This window comes from Giraffa tippelskirchi, chromosome 13 (genome assembly GCF_054371585.1).
Source record: "Giraffa tippelskirchi isolate mGirTip1 chromosome 13, T2T-mGirTip1v1.2.pri, whole genome shotgun sequence".
Taxonomy (NCBI): Eukaryota; Metazoa; Chordata; class Mammalia; order Artiodactyla; family Giraffidae; genus Giraffa; species Giraffa tippelskirchi.
The window spans coordinates 105198330-105213653 of record NC_137287.1 but is presented as its reverse complement, the minus strand read 5'-3'; the positions used below and the strand labels follow the sequence as shown (position 1 = coordinate 105213653).

At 44.2% G+C, this 15324-nt stretch overlaps 1 protein-coding gene and 1 long non-coding RNA gene across 33 annotated transcripts in view; one reads left to right on the top strand and one right to left on the bottom strand.

Annotated features, from left to right (window-relative positions):
• RALY (RALY heterogeneous nuclear ribonucleoprotein) overlaps positions 1 to 15324 on the bottom strand; it is an 89975-nt gene that overhangs the window by 60755 nt on the left and 13896 nt on the right. The gene's annotated exons all lie outside the window — the stretch shown is intronic.
• On the top strand, positions 1793 to 2927 carry LOC145533110 (uncharacterized). The gene is made up of 2 exons (XR_014073853.1): positions 1793 to 2352; positions 2706 to 2927. It is a non-coding gene; the product is annotated as an uncharacterized LOC145533110 (long non-coding RNA).

The window sequence follows — 15324 nt, the reverse complement described above, 5'->3', positions numbered from 1 at the left end:
ATACTTAGGTATTCCTCTGTAGCCTCAATGAGTCAGTCTCTCTACTGAATGAGCCTCTAAAACTCAGTTCCCACGTCTGTAAAATGCTATCTGTGATCATATCACCTATCTCAGAGTTATGAGAAAGAACAACAACAAAAAATGTAAATTGCCTGGATCAGTGCCTGGCCCTTATTCCTCTACTTTATCAAGGATGTCAGGGCCAAATGTTTGCCTGTACTGAACTAGATGGCCCATCCTCAAGACACCATGCCTCGCTGAACCCTAGGGTCAGCTGGACCTGACCTCCAGGGTCTGTTCCACTCCAGTAATTAGACTGAATGCCAGTTCCTGAAACCTTGCCAATAAAAAAAGCTAATGGTATGACTATTCTCCTCATAGTCAAAGACAGTGAATTTGAAGCAAATGAGGTGTGTACATACACAAATACTCCAGATTGAAAGGAGAAGGGTACACAGAATAAAAGGGAAAAAAAGGAAAAGGCTGTACTCCTAATGCAGAATCTTAAAGAAGAAAGTCCAGATCCCAAGAGGTGGCTAAAGTCATCTGAAGGGCCAGAGACCGAAACAAACTGGCTGAGGTCACATAGAAAGCTGAAGGGAGAAAGGAGTTTGGAACCCACCACTGCAGTCTCCCATCTAGTGATTTTTCCTGTTCTCCAGGGTAGACACACATATTCCTAGAAAAAAGGGAGTGAGGCACTGGGGGCTAAGGGTAGTGGCAGCGAGAACATAAGAGATAACAAGTGGTACTTACGTCGTTTCCTGCTTTGAAAGGTGACTAAGAAATAAATCAATTCAGCCTTTTGTTTTGCAGGGACTTAATACGCTGTAGAAGTTGAAGGGTAGAAATGTCTGGCCAGAACAAGTGCTAGCAGTTAGGGAAGGGGAAGGGCACAGTGTGCCCTCAAACGATCGTGAGCCCCTCTCCCACAACTTCCGCCCACCTGTCCCCAACTTCACAACTCAAACTATAAACTATGTTCGAAGTTTTCTAGGTTATCTGTCTTTCCCAGAATAACCTGGGGGGTGAAGTACAGATAAGTAGCAGAATAAGAGTTCTGTGTCATGACGAAAAACCTGATTGGTTCTTTTCTTTGTTTCATTCAACACATTCACCTGAACTTCTGGGAAAGTTAAGTGATTTGCCCAAGATCACAGCTAATAAGGGCAAATCAGGACTTACCCAAGTCCTGTGTCCTTTGTGACATGGTGACTTTCAGAAAATTTGACTCTTACAAAGTTGTGAGAGGTAGGTAGGGCAGATGTTCTCTGTTAAATCACACTGCCCCAGCTTCTGAAAAGTCTCATTTGACACCTCCAATTCATTTCAGGCTTACTCCTGACATTTATCTCCTCTTACAGAACTTTCATAATTACTTTCTAACTCAGAGATCACCAAACTTTCTGTATACTGCCAGCAGTCTCTGTAGTGTCTGACTCTGCCAAGGTAATATGAAAGCAGTCATAGATGAACAAATGAGTATGGCTATATTCCAGTACAACTTCATGGAAAGAGGCAGCAAACTGACTCAGCCCATAGGCCACAGTTTACTTGACATCTGTTCTAACTAATCGACTGTCTCCAATCACCCTCTCAATCCACCACACATACTCCTATCACAGCCCTACAGCCCCAACAGACTCCCTTTACCTACAGGATAGTTTAAACCCTACTCTCATCCTCTATCGTACCCTTCCCTGCTCACTGTATTCCAAAGACAGCAGCCTGTCTCCTAGCAACTTCCTACCTTCCATCATGCTATTCCTTGTTCCGTCTTACATAATTAGTCACTATACGGCTGTCCCTCATCCACTACTGCCTCCCTACTCCCCCCACGATTCTACGCTTCTCAGGGGGCACAGAGTGTGTCTTATTCAACTCTGTATCCTTTGCAGTACTTAACACCCAGTGGCCACTGACTGAACAGGCTTCCAGGCTATGAGAAAGTAACTAGAACATGGGGATCTTTGGTCCTAATAAAACTGTGAGATTACTCACAGTATCAACAGAGCCTTCAGGCTGTTTCAAGGACTGTCTCCCTCCCTCCCAACATGTTCCTTGTCTGTCCAGGTAACTAGTCAAGATAGAGGTCAAGACCAGGCATTTCACTAAGTTGCTTCTAGCCTATCCTGATACATGTGAAGAGAAGAGGAATCCTATTTTCAGAGCTCCTTGTCCCTGACCACAAACTGTAACCTTAATACCAGCCATCAACTGATCCCAGACAGATGTAGCCCTAGATCAGCAGACAGCCCTCTAACAAGTGCAGGTCCCCCACAGGCAGGGGATTTCACCCAGGGACAGGCTCAGGGCATGCAGACCAACCTCAACTGAAGCGAGAACTCAAAGGTATGTGGTAAGAATCATCAGGAGCATCACCCCTGAATGCAAAGGGACCGCTGTGGAGTTTCAGGGGTCCTGTAGCCTACAAGTAAGACTATCCTAGCTTGAGGAAGCTGTGAGGTCAAAGACTAATGGCTGATAGGGAAAAACAAAACAAATACACAAAAGAATTTTTCTCCTAAGCCCAGAACAGAACATTCCATCTGGGTAAGTAAGCTTGTCACAGGCATGGGGTACTTAGCATATCTGCCATTCCAGGATTACAGCTGTCAAGTTTTAATTAGGGTAATTAGAGTTTAAAATGTAATTTCATTTCAGGGGTATTCTGAACAGATTCCATTAATTTCTTTTTTTAAAAGAACACAGGAAGGAGGGGCAGGCATGCAGAGGATTTCGGCATCAGAGAAGTAAAGCCCTGTGCCTGGGTGGACGAGCTTTCAAACCATTGCCAAGAACCCCCAGCATATCTGCAGGTTTGGCCCAGAGGGCAGAGGCTGGTGCTCTTCAGCTTTCTTCCCTCGTTTCCTCTCTGAAACTGTTTCAATCAGCGTCTGCTAATAAACCCACCTGTCTTCTCCCCACCTGCTCCTGTGTTACTACCACTGAGTGGCTACTATGACATTCCTAAGTCTAGCAAGGGGCAGAGCTGTCAGTCTGACTGGCCCCCTTATCAACTGTTCCTGGACCCATCATTGTGGTTTCCTTTGTGCTAGTTCCCTGGTCTGGAGTGTTCTCCTTGTGCCCCTACTCTTACTCTTCCTTTAGAGCCATATTAAAGTTATCTCCTCCAGAAAAAAAACCCACCTTCGTGCCTCTGTGATTCCAGAGTACCTTGGATATGCCTCTATTAAGGCACACAAAGAATACTGTGGTTTCTCTGACTCTGATGTTAGACTGTGAGGTCTTTCAGGGCAGGGACTGGGTCTTGATCTAGGAATCCTTAGCACTAGCACAAGCCCTTACACACAGGAGATCTTCAACAAATACTTGTTGGATGACCAACTCCAGGGGGAATCTGTTCTGAGCACATTAGCAGCTGAGCATACTAAGCTCCTGGGTTCTACAATGCATAGGAATAGTTGGTCATGAGTCCCTTCTCCCTCTGTACACAGGGCCAGTACAGAAACCTGACTCAGCCCTCCCACTGATCCCAAATGATGATTGATCTCTCCCATTAGAGCCTACTCACTCCTTAGGGACCTTGGAAAGGCGATGCGAAAGCCAAAGCAAGCAGAGCATCTCCCCCTATCCTCCTCAAACACTGGTTTTAAGGAATTTCCTCCAGTGTTCAAAGGGTTCTGGCTTCCCTGGTGGCTCAGTGGTAAAGAACCCACTTGCCAAGCAGGAGACTTGGGTTCTATCCCTGGGTCAGGAAGATCCCCAGGAGGAGGAAACGGCTACCCACTCCACTCTTCTTCCCCGGGATATCCCACGGACAGAGGAGGCCTGGCAGGCTACAGTCCACGGCACTGCAAAAGAGTCGCACACAACTTAGTGACTAAGCAACAACAACTGAAGGGTTCCAGGGAGAAGGTCTCAGCTCCAGTTCAGCCTACAGAAGGGTAAGGGACACCCCTGGTTTAAAAAAAAAAAAAGTCCATCAGCTTGGTTTAGAAAAAAAACTCCATCAACTTGGAATCAGTGTTACAGATGCTCAAAAATATTGTAGTGCAGTACAACAGAGAACATGCTATGTGACACAGGGCAGCCAAGTCACTTCACTTCTCTGAGCTCCAGTTTCCTTTATAATATTCCAATGAGTTGTTAGGGGAAATGAACAAAGAGGCTTTGTTAATGTATCAACATTAACACTAAATGATCTTTCCATGTGAGGAAGGGGCCTGTATTATGTACCTAGCACTATATTACATAAGTTTATAAAGGTGAGGAAAATATATCAAAGGGAGATAAACATTAACCATTTCCCCATTTGCTCAGAACAGCCCTGCCTGCTGGTCCCTAGGGAAAAGGGCTATACCAGCAGGACCTTTGTGTCAACAAGCATAACCAGATCTATTTCACAGTAATCAGATTCTCCCCAGCTAGAAGCACTCCTCCAGCTTCCTTCCAGGCTCCGCAGACCTGGCTACAGGCCCATATCGATCCATTTCTAATTAGGAGCTGTGTCAGAGCTTCTGACAGAAGGTCAGGACCTAGGCTGCCTCTGCTGGCCTCTGGACAAAGCCCAAAATGCCCTGCCCTGGGTGCACAAAGAACAAACACTTTTGTGGTAGAAAAGTATCCCAGATTGAACTTATCATAAACCAGCAGGAAATTTTAGAGCTGAAAAGATCCTCTATGAGCATAAGCTTTGTTATATTACAGTTGAGAAGGCAAATGTCCAGAAAAGATAACTTGTCCAAGGTGGTACAGAAAGGTAATGCAGGTCTTCATACTTCCATTTCTTCCTCTCTATCAGTGTTTCCCAACCTGGCTGCACAACAGAAGGACTCTGGGGACTTGTTAAAAATACAGTTCTCCCAGCCCCACCCTAGAAAGTCTAATTTGGAACTTCTACAGTGGCTCTGGCTCTTTTGCCATCACCTTCCAATAGAAGTGAACCCTGATATCACAGGATCCAGTTTGGAACTAGATTGAAATACACCCTGGCACATAACAGCATCTTTTAGAAGCAATCCGCTATTGTTTGATCCAGCCCTCCCCCACCTGCCATAGTAACAGTTACTCTAGAGGCCTTAGTCAAAGCATCTGTCATAAATGGTTCTGACTTCCTAATGGTCTGCTAGCGTGGCTGTCAACAAAGACATTTCCTTTCAAAACTAGTCTGAAACTAATGTGTTCTTATGAAAATTAGAAATACTTACCAAGCGAGATTTAAGGAATAGTAAGAAATGGCATTGAGTGAGTGGCACTTGGGGCATGGGCAGATGTCAGTGTCTGTACGCAGGGGAGTATTTGTGTGGATACATAAGGGAGAGGGCAGAGTGGTGTCTGTAAGACAGGTTTGCAGACACTTGCACGGCACACACAATTCTGGGTATCTAGGTAGAAAACAGTGGGACAGGGGGATGGGAGAACAAGTGTGTGGGTACATGGCAGGAGGAGGAAGTAAGATGACCTCAAGGTATAAGGGAAGTTAAGTATGGATATGTACAGAAGAGAAGAAATATGTGCACCTTTGTAACTCAATTGTGTGTTTATGTGTTGCAAAGCATATAAACCTATAGGGATAGAAGGGAGTGTGTGTGTCTGTGTGACCCAGACACCTGTATGCATGAAAAAACAGATCCATGAGCATTTCTGACTCATCTAGCCCAAGCTTTGCCTGAAGGCTCATACCACTTAAGGGCAGGCCTGTGTGCAGAAATCCTCATTAAAACAGACATTTTGACAACTATTAAAAAAAATAAAATGATAACACCACCTCCAGCATCGTGGGAGGTTAAAAAAAAAATCAATGCCAATAAAACATAAGAGACAGATGAGACGCAATTATGCCATGATTACTTCTCAGCTTCACAAGAGGAGGTGTTATTTGGAGTTAAACATTGTGTAGTTGATTCAGGTCTCAGCCCAAAGGCCTGGATTTCCTGGGTTGTTGGGGGAAGAGGACAAGAAAGAAGACAGTAGGTAAAAAAGGTAAACAGAGTTGAAAAAACAAAAGACTGGACAATTGGGAAGATGAAAGGGAAAGGATTGAGAAGAAAACAAAAATAAAAGACAAGGGCATCTCGAGAGAGGGAGAAGGGAAGGAAAAGAGAATAGAAAGAAAAAAAAAGGTAAAAGAGGACAGGAGAAGAGTTTCCTTTTTAGGCTAGCCTGGAATTTGGGGCATGGGTAAATCAGCAGGTGGGGCCTGACCTCTGCACTTCCTCATTGCTTTTCCTCTATTTCCTCCATCTGGAATGTTCTTCCCACCATCTTTGCCAACTGATCTTCTAAATCTTCAAAGAAATAGTCAAATGCTACCAGCTTCTAGAAGCTTCCAAGATTTCTCTCAGAAGTTCTCTCTCAAGAATTCCCATAAACTGCCGGAGAGCACTTTGTCATATTGCACCTGTAGCATTTAACGTTCAACCTTATACCACAGGAATCTGTGCACGCATATTTCTGCCATTCATTCTGCAAGTACTGTATGTGCCAGGCCCGCTTCAGAGACACAAAAGAAACAGAGATAAATAGTACACTATCCCTTGGCCCACAAGGTCTCAATTTCATGAATGAGAGCAGATTCAGGGTGACACAGCACCAAAGGACAACTATGGAAGTACAAGCAAAGTAGAGAAAAGATCAAAATTAACTCTGCTTATGGAGTGACCAGGGAAAGCTTCATTGAGGAGGTAGCGTTTGAACTGGTATAAAAAAAATGAGTAGGAATTTGTCAGGCAAAGAGGATAAGGAGTTGAAGAGTTTCTACTCAGAGGGAACAGTCAAAACAAAGTCATTCTACTGAACAGGAGCACAGGGAAACAGTAGGTGTCAAAACACCGTGCTGCTGACAGAAGGCAGCAGCGTGAGGAGGCACCAGACTATATGAGCCTTGTAGCCAAGCCCATAGTTGAAATTTAATCCTTTCCAACCTGGAGTGGAGGTGGAGAAGAAGAAGGGGTATTTTAAATACATATAATCTCCCTTATTTAGTTGTCCTACTTTAGAGCAAGTGCTCCCAAAACTCCTAAAAAACAAGTCCAATCCCTGGCTCTGCCTACTGCAGTGGCATCACAAGAACTTCCCATGGAGAAGGGCCAACAGTGGGAGAGAAAGAAAGGGGGTGCAGAAGGAAAGTAGTAGGGTGTACAGAAAGGATGTAGTAGGGGTCAAGGAGGAAAGAGCTGGAAGGGAAGAAAAAGAGGAGGAAGAGAAGGGGCAGTGAAGGCACAGGAGGCACAGGTCTATCTTGGCACTGAGGCTCTTTGTTGCTGAGTTGTCCTCTGTATCTTTCCAGGTAGAAAAAATAAGGTGAACATAATGCTAGTGACAGAAATAGACCCTCCACACCATGATGAGGCTGAGCATATTACTAACTGCCACCTAAACCCTCCTTTTGCATAGGATAGCACTGTACTAAGAAGGGGTTTTCACCCAGCTCTACCAACGATCCCAAAGTATGCCAGAAACCCCAAGCCCCATGCCCTCAGAGCATGAGGCAGGAAGCTGAAGCGGGGGCCTTGCTGCTTAGGATCCTAGAGGAAAGCTGTGTTACATTCTCTGGATTTTAGTCTCATCAGAAAAACAAGGGGAGAAAACGTGATGCTCTCCAAGGGCTAAGATATTACAGAAGCTGTTACCCACAGAGGATGATGTTTCATGTGGGAATTTTCCCAACCTAACTTGATAGTCTTAACTTCATTCTTTCTATTCCAAGCTATGACCAGTTTGAGCCAAGAAGCCAGACTCAGAATGGCAGCCATCCCCGACACTATCATCCATTTAGCCCTGTCCAAAGAGCTCCAAAAGGAGCTACCCCGCGTCTGAGGTAAGGAGCAGTGGCTGCGCTTTGCTGGAGCAGCCGTGCAGAGAAACCCCAAGTCCAAGGTAAGAGAACCGAGGTAAGACTGTAGGCACTGAGAGAGGGGATCAGGGGGCAGATAGACTGAAACTACAGTCATGGACAACTAGCTAATCTGATCACATGGACCACAGCCTTGTCTAACTCAATGAAACTGAGCTATGCTGTATGGGGCCACCCAAGACGGACAGGGCGTGGTGGAGAAGTCCGACAGAATGTGGTCCACTGGAGAAGGGAATGGCAAACCACTTCAGTGTTCTTGCCTTGAGAACACCATGAACAGTATGAAAAAGCAAAAAGACAGGACACTGAAAGATGAACTCCCCAGGTCAGTAGGTGCCCAATATGCTACTGGAGATCAGTGGAGAAATAATTCCAGAAAGAATGAAGGGATGGAGCCAAAGCAAAAACAACACCCAGTTGTGAATGGGACAGGGGAGAGAAGCAATATTCGATGCTGTAAAGAGCAATATTGCATAGGAACCTAGAATGTTAGGTCCATGAATCAAGGCAAATTGGAAGTAGTTAAACAGGAGATGGCAACAGTGAACGTCGACATTCTAGGAAATCAGCAAACTAAGATGGACTGGAATAGGTGAATTTAACTCAGATGACCATTATATCTACTACTGTGGGCGCTAATCCCTTAGAAGAAATGGAGTAGCCATCACAGTCAACAAAAGAGTCCGAAATGCAGTACTTGGATGCAATCTCAAAAACAACAGAATGATCTCTGTTCGCTTCCAAGGCAAACCATTCAATATCCCAGTAATTCAAGCCTATGCCCCGACCAGTAACGCCGAAGAAGCTGAAGTTGAACAGTTCTATGACAACCTAGGAAACCTTCTAGAACTAACACCCCAAAAAGATGTCCTTTTCATTATAGGGGACTGGAATGCAAAAGTAGGAAGTCAAGAAACACCTGGAGAAACAGGCAAATTTAGCCTTGCAGTACAGAATAAAGCAGGGCAAAGGCTAACAGAGTTCTGCTAAGAGAACGCACTGGTCATAGCAAACACCCTCTTCCAACAACACAAGAGAAGACTCTACACATGGACATCACCAGATGGTCGACACTGAAATCAGATTGATTATATTCTTTGCAGCCAAAGATGGAGAAGCTCTATACAGTCAGCAAAAACAAGACCGGGAGCAGACTGTGGCTCGGATCATGAACTGCTTATTGCCAAATTCAGACTTAAATTGAAGAAAGTAGGGAAAACCACTAGACCATTCAGGTATGACCTAGATCAAATCCCTTATGACTACACAGTGGAAGTGAGAAATAGATTTAAGGGACTAGATCTGATAGATAAGAGTGCCTGAAGAACTATGGATAGAGGTTTGTGACACTGTACAGAAGAAAGGAATCAAGATCATCCCCAAGAAAAAGAAATTCAAAAAAGCAAAATGGCTGTCTGAGGAGGTCTAACAAATAGCTGTGAAAAGACAGGAAGCGAAAAGCAAAGGAGAAAAGGGAAGATATACCCATTTGAATGCAGAGTTCCAAAGAACAGCAAAGAGAGATAAGAAAGCCTTCCTCAGTGATCAGTGCAAAGAAATAGAGGAAAACAATAGAATGGGAAAGACTAGAGATTTCTCCAAGAAAATTAGAGATACCAAGGGAACATTTCATGCAAAGATGGGCTCGATAAAGGACAGAAATTGTATGGACCTAACAGAAGCAGAAGATATTAAGAGGTGGCAAGAATACACAGAAGAACTGTACAAAAAAGATCTTCATGACCCAGATAATCATGGTGTGAGCACTCACCTAGAGCCAGACATCATGGAATGTGAAGTCAAGTGGGCCTTAGAAAGCATCACTATGAGCAAAGCTAGTGGAGGTGATGGAATTCCAGTTGAGCTATTTCAAATCCTAAAGGATGATGCTGTGAAAGTGCTGCACTCGATACGCCAGCAAATTTGGAAAACTCAGCAGTGGCCACAGGACTGGAAAAGGTCAGTTTTCATTCCAATTCCAAAGAAAGGCAATGTCAAAGACTGCTCAAACTACCGCACAATTGCACTCATCTCACACGCTAGTAAAGTAATGCTCAAAATTCTCCAAGCCAGGCTTCAGCAATACGTGAACCGTGAACTTCCACATGTTCAAGCTGGTTTTAGAAAAGGCAGAGGAACCAGAGATCAAATTGCTAACATCCTCCGGATCATCAAAAAAGCAAGAGAGTTCCAGAAAAACACCTCTGCCTTATTGACTATGCCAAAGCCTTTGACTGTGTGGATCACAATAAACGGTGGAAACTTCTGAAAGAGATGAGCATACCAGACCATCTGACCTGTCTCTTGAGAAACCTGTATGCAGGTCAGGAAGCAACAGTTAGAACTGGACATGGAACAACAGACTGGTTCCAAATAGGAAAAGGAGTACGTCAAGGCTGTATATTGTCACCCTGCTTATTTAACTTATATGCAGAGTACATCATGAGAAATGATGGGCTGGAGGAAGCACAAGCTGGAATCAAGATTGCTGGGAGAAATATCAATAACCTCAGATATGCAGATACCACCACCCTTATGGCAGAAAGTGAAGAACTAAAGAGCCTCTTGTGAAAGAGGTGAATGAAAAAGTTGGCTTAAAGCTCAATAGTCAGAAAACTAAGATCATGGCATCCGGTCCCATCACTTCATGGCAAACAGATGGGGAAACAGTGGAAACAGTGGCTGACTTTATTTTTCTGGGCTCGAAAATCACTGCAGATGGTGATTGCAGCCATGAAATTAAAAGACGCTTACTCCTTGGAAGGAAAGTTATGACCAACCTAGACAGCATATTAAAAAGCAGAAACATTACTTTGCCAACAAAGGTCTGTCTAGTCAAGGCTATGGTTTTTCCAGTGGTCATGTATGGATGCGAGAGTTGGACAGTGAAGAAAGCCGAGCGCCAAAGAATTGATGCTTTTGAACTGTAGTGTTGGAGAAGACTCTTGAGAGTCCCTTGGACTGCAAGGAGATCCAAACAGTCCATCCTAAAGGAGATCAGTCCTGGGTGTTCACTGGAAGGACTGAGGTTGAAGGTGAAACTCCAATACTTTGGCCACCTGATGAGAAGAGCTGACTCATTTGGAAAGACCCTGATGCTGGGAAAGATGGAGGGCAGGAGGAGAAGGGGACGACAGAGGATGAGATGGCTGGATGGCATCACCGACTCGATGGACATGGGTTTGGGTGGACTCCGGGAGTTGGTGATGGACAGGGAGGCCTGGCGTGCTGCGGTTCATGGGGTTGCAAAGAGTTGGACACGACTGAGTGACTGAACTGAACTGAAAGAGTAAACTCCGGGAGTTGGTGATATGACAGGGAGGCCTGGTGTACTGCAGTCCTTGGGGTTGCAAAGAGTCGGACACGACTGAGAGGCTGAACTGAACTGAAAGACGTGTTTCTGCCCAGACCTGTTTATCTTCTGGGTCACAAAAAGATGCTCGTCTGACCCAAACATGTTAAAAAAAAAAAAAAAAGAGTTAACTACCAACATTTAAAATCAGATCTTTTTCTAATTAGATTTCTAGCTTCTCTTAAAAATACCAAAGATCTAGCAACACTAGACCCTCTGTGGTGAAGGTCAAAGGGTCTATTATAATCCTGTAATTTATTTAATTCCTTCTCACTTAATCTAAAAAATTTATGCTAACTTATCATCCATTTAGGGCTTCCCTGGTGGCTCATTGGTAAAGAATCTGCTTGCCAATGCAGGAGACACAGGTTCAATCCCTCAATCAGGAAGATCCCCTGGAGAAGGAAATGGCAACCCATTGCAGTATTCTTGCCTGGGAAATCCCACAAACAGAGGAGCCTGGCAGGCTACAGTCCACAGAGTCGCAAAAGTGTTGGACACGACTTAGTGACTAAACAATAACAATCATCCATTTTGTAATATGACAACATAAGCATAAACTTTTAAACTACGAGTAATAATATTAAACTAATCCAAATACAAAAAAATATTTGAGCGTACCAAAACTTTTCCTGTGATTTCATGCATCCCAGTCTGAGAGCTTCAACACAGTACATCCATTCACTTAAAAAATACTTAGGTCCTGTTGTAAGTACTGGGAAAACATTAATTAACAAGATAGATGTGGATCCTCCCTTTGTGGAGCTCATGGTCCAGTGGTATATAATGGGAAGAAGCCATACAAAATAGGAGGCACAAAGAAACACAACGCTGAGGATCTCAAGTATATTCCACAACCAAGGGACCCCTTAAGGCAAGTTGTTTAACTTCTCTAGACCTGTTTCCTTGTCTACAAATGGGCAAGATTTAATTAGGCAGTTGCTGCTTAAAGTTCTTTCCAGCTCCAAATTCTACTAGCATCATAAAAACTTAGCCCAATACCCTTTTCAAGTTTCTAACACTTATTAGCTTCCTCCCTTTATCTGGGAAATCAAGATCAGTTGTCATGGAAATTACCATAGTGCTCCACATATTGGATGATGATGTTACAGTAATTACAAGAAACCAAAGGGAACAGGCAGCAAGAACAGTCACTTACTCAGAAAGTTACCTGCTTTCAACACATAGGAGCTGCTCGCACTGAAGCTAGCAGGAGGGAAAAAGACCAGGAACTAACTCATAAGTAAAACAGTGTTGCTTTGTATTTAGATGTTGTGGTTTCTTCCACGAGACAGCAGATTTCATCCCAGCTTGTGAGTTGTTAGATGCAAAAAAAAAAAAAGCCAATATTACAAGGACAATGTTCACTGAGCCTTGATTAGTTTGCTGTCATTGTAAAATCCTAAGAGAACCCAGGAGACAGACTTTCTAGGCATCAGGGGCATCAAAAGTTACTGGCAAAATGAAGATAATCCACCTAGTCCCATGGACTAAGACTGTAACTGGGTGAAGTTCCTTCAAAATTAGAGAGTTCCATCCAGAGCTGAGTTGGCCCAGAGGGACCAAGCAGGTGGCAAAAATAAGTACAGCTGACCAAGTGTTTCAAAGAAAAAAGTGCTACCCTGGTGATAAATGGCAACCGGCACTGGGCTTGGGTAGCAAAGAAACACCAGGAAATGGTGTGGGCTTTGACAAACTTGAGAATAAATATTCTCTAACTAAGAGAGTCAGCCAATAAGGGAGCAGAGTGTGGAATGAGGGAGAGAGAAATAAAGAACGTGATTCTGTAAACTCAAGCATTCTGCCAAAATGGTATGCAGCCAATTATGATATAAGGAGCCTCTGGTGGAAGGCTCAGGGAGTGAAGCCTTGTAGCATAGCTGAGGACTCTTACCACTCCTGTGAACAGGAAAATGCTCATGGTCAGCATCTGGGTCCAGCCCCTGCTACTTCCTCAAAAGTCCTACTCCGTCTTCAGGAGAAACGAGTCACATGCCAGGGCCTCTGATCTCATACACAGTATTTCCACTGAAAGCCCTAATACCCCCAGGCTGGGTTCCAACTCAAAGTAAATACACTACAGGCTAGACACAATCTAAGATGCTGCCAGTCTGCCAACTCTGATCCAAAAGGTAAGATCCTCTGAAAAGATCTACAACAGAAAGGACTTAGGAGTCCGCTGCTTTTCCAAGGAGCTATCCAGGGTCCTAGATCACTTGGATCCTGAGCTTTACAATTCATGACTTCAGAGCCTTCTCCTCTGGCTTGGGCTTCCCTGGTGGCTCCGACACTCAAGAATCCACTTGCAACGCAGGAGACCAGAGATCAATCCCTGCATTGCAAAGATCCCCTGGAGAAGGAATGGCTACCCCCTCCAAGTATTCTTGCATGGAGAATTCCATGGACAGAGGAGCCTGGTGGGCTACGGTCATGGGGTCTCAAAGAGTTGAACATGAGTGAGCAACTAACACTTACTCCTCTGACTGAACTACTCTCAAAGTATTTTCTTTAAAGACTTTAAAAATATATTCAGTTCAGGCGCTCAGTCATGTCCGACTCTTTGCAACCGCATGGACTACAGCATACCAGGCCTCCCTGTCCATTGTCAACTCCCAGAGTTTACTCAAACACATGTCCACTGAGTCCACGATGCCATTCAACCATCTCATCCTCTGTCATCCCCTTCTCCTCCTGCCCTCAATCTTTCCCAGCATCAGGATCTTTTCAAATGAGTTGGTTCTTCGCATCAGGTGGCCAAAGTATTGGAGCTTCAGCTTCAACCTCAGTCCTTCCAGTGAACACCCAGGACTGATCTCCTTTAGGATGGACTGTTTGGATCTCCTTGCAGTCCAAGGGACTCTCAAGAGTCTTCTCCAACACCACAGTTCAAAAGCATCTATTCTTTGGCGCTCAGCTTTCTTTACAGTCCAACTCTCACATCCATACATGACCACTGGAAAAACCATAGCCTTGATTAGACAGACCTTTGTTGGCAAAGTAATGTCTCTGCTTTTTAATATGCTGTCTAGGTTGGTCATTACTTTCCTTCCAAGAAGCAAGCGTCTTTTCACAGCTGCTGTCACCATCGGCAGTAATTTGGGAGCCCCCAAAAATAAAGTGTGATGCTATTTCCACTGTTTCCCCATCTATTTGCCATGAAATAATGGGACCAGATGCCATGATCTTAGTTTTCTGAATGTTGAGCTTTAAGCCAACTTTTTGCCCTCTCCTCTTTCACTTTCATCAAGAGGCTCTTTAGTTCTTCACTTTCTGCCACAAGGGTGGTGTCATCTGCATATGAGGTTATTGATATTTCTCCCGGCAATCTTGATTCCAGCTTGTGCTTCACCCAACGTTTCTCATCGTGTACTCTGCATACAAGTTAAATAAGCAGAGTGACAATATACAGCCTTGACATACTCCTTTGCCTATTTGGAACCAGTCTGTTGTTCCATGTGCAGTCCTAACTGTTGCTTCCTGACCTGCATACAGATTTCTCAAAAGGCAGGTCACGTGGTCTGGTAGTCACATTTCTTGAAGAATTTTCCAGTTTCTGGTGATCCACACAGTCAAAGGCTTTGGCATAGTCAATAAAGCAGAAACAGATGTTTTTTCTGGAACTCTCTTGCTTTTTCGATGATCCAGCAGATGTTGGCAGTTTGATCTCTGGTTCCTCTGCCTTTTCTAAAATCAGCTTGAACATCTGGAAGTTCATGCTTCACGTACTGTTGAAGCCTGCTTGGAGAATTTTGAGCATTACTTTACTAGTGTGTGAGACGAGTGCAATTGTGCAGCAGTTTGAAGATTCTTTGGCATTTCCTTTCTTTGGGATTGGAATGAAAACTGACCTTTTCCAGTCCTATGGCCACTGCTGAGTTTTCCAAATTTGCTGGCATATTGAGTGCAGCACTCTCACAGCATCACAGCATCATCTTTTAGGATTTGAAATAGCTCAACTGGAATTCCATCACCTCCACTAGCTTTGTTCATAATGATGCTTCCTAAGGCCAACTTGACTTCACACTCCAGGATGTCTGGCTCTAGGCTGGTGACCACACCATCGTGATTATCTGGGTCGGGAAGATCTTTTTTGTATAGTTCTTCTGTGTATTCTTGCCACCTTTTCTTAATATCTTCTGCTTCTGTTAGGTCC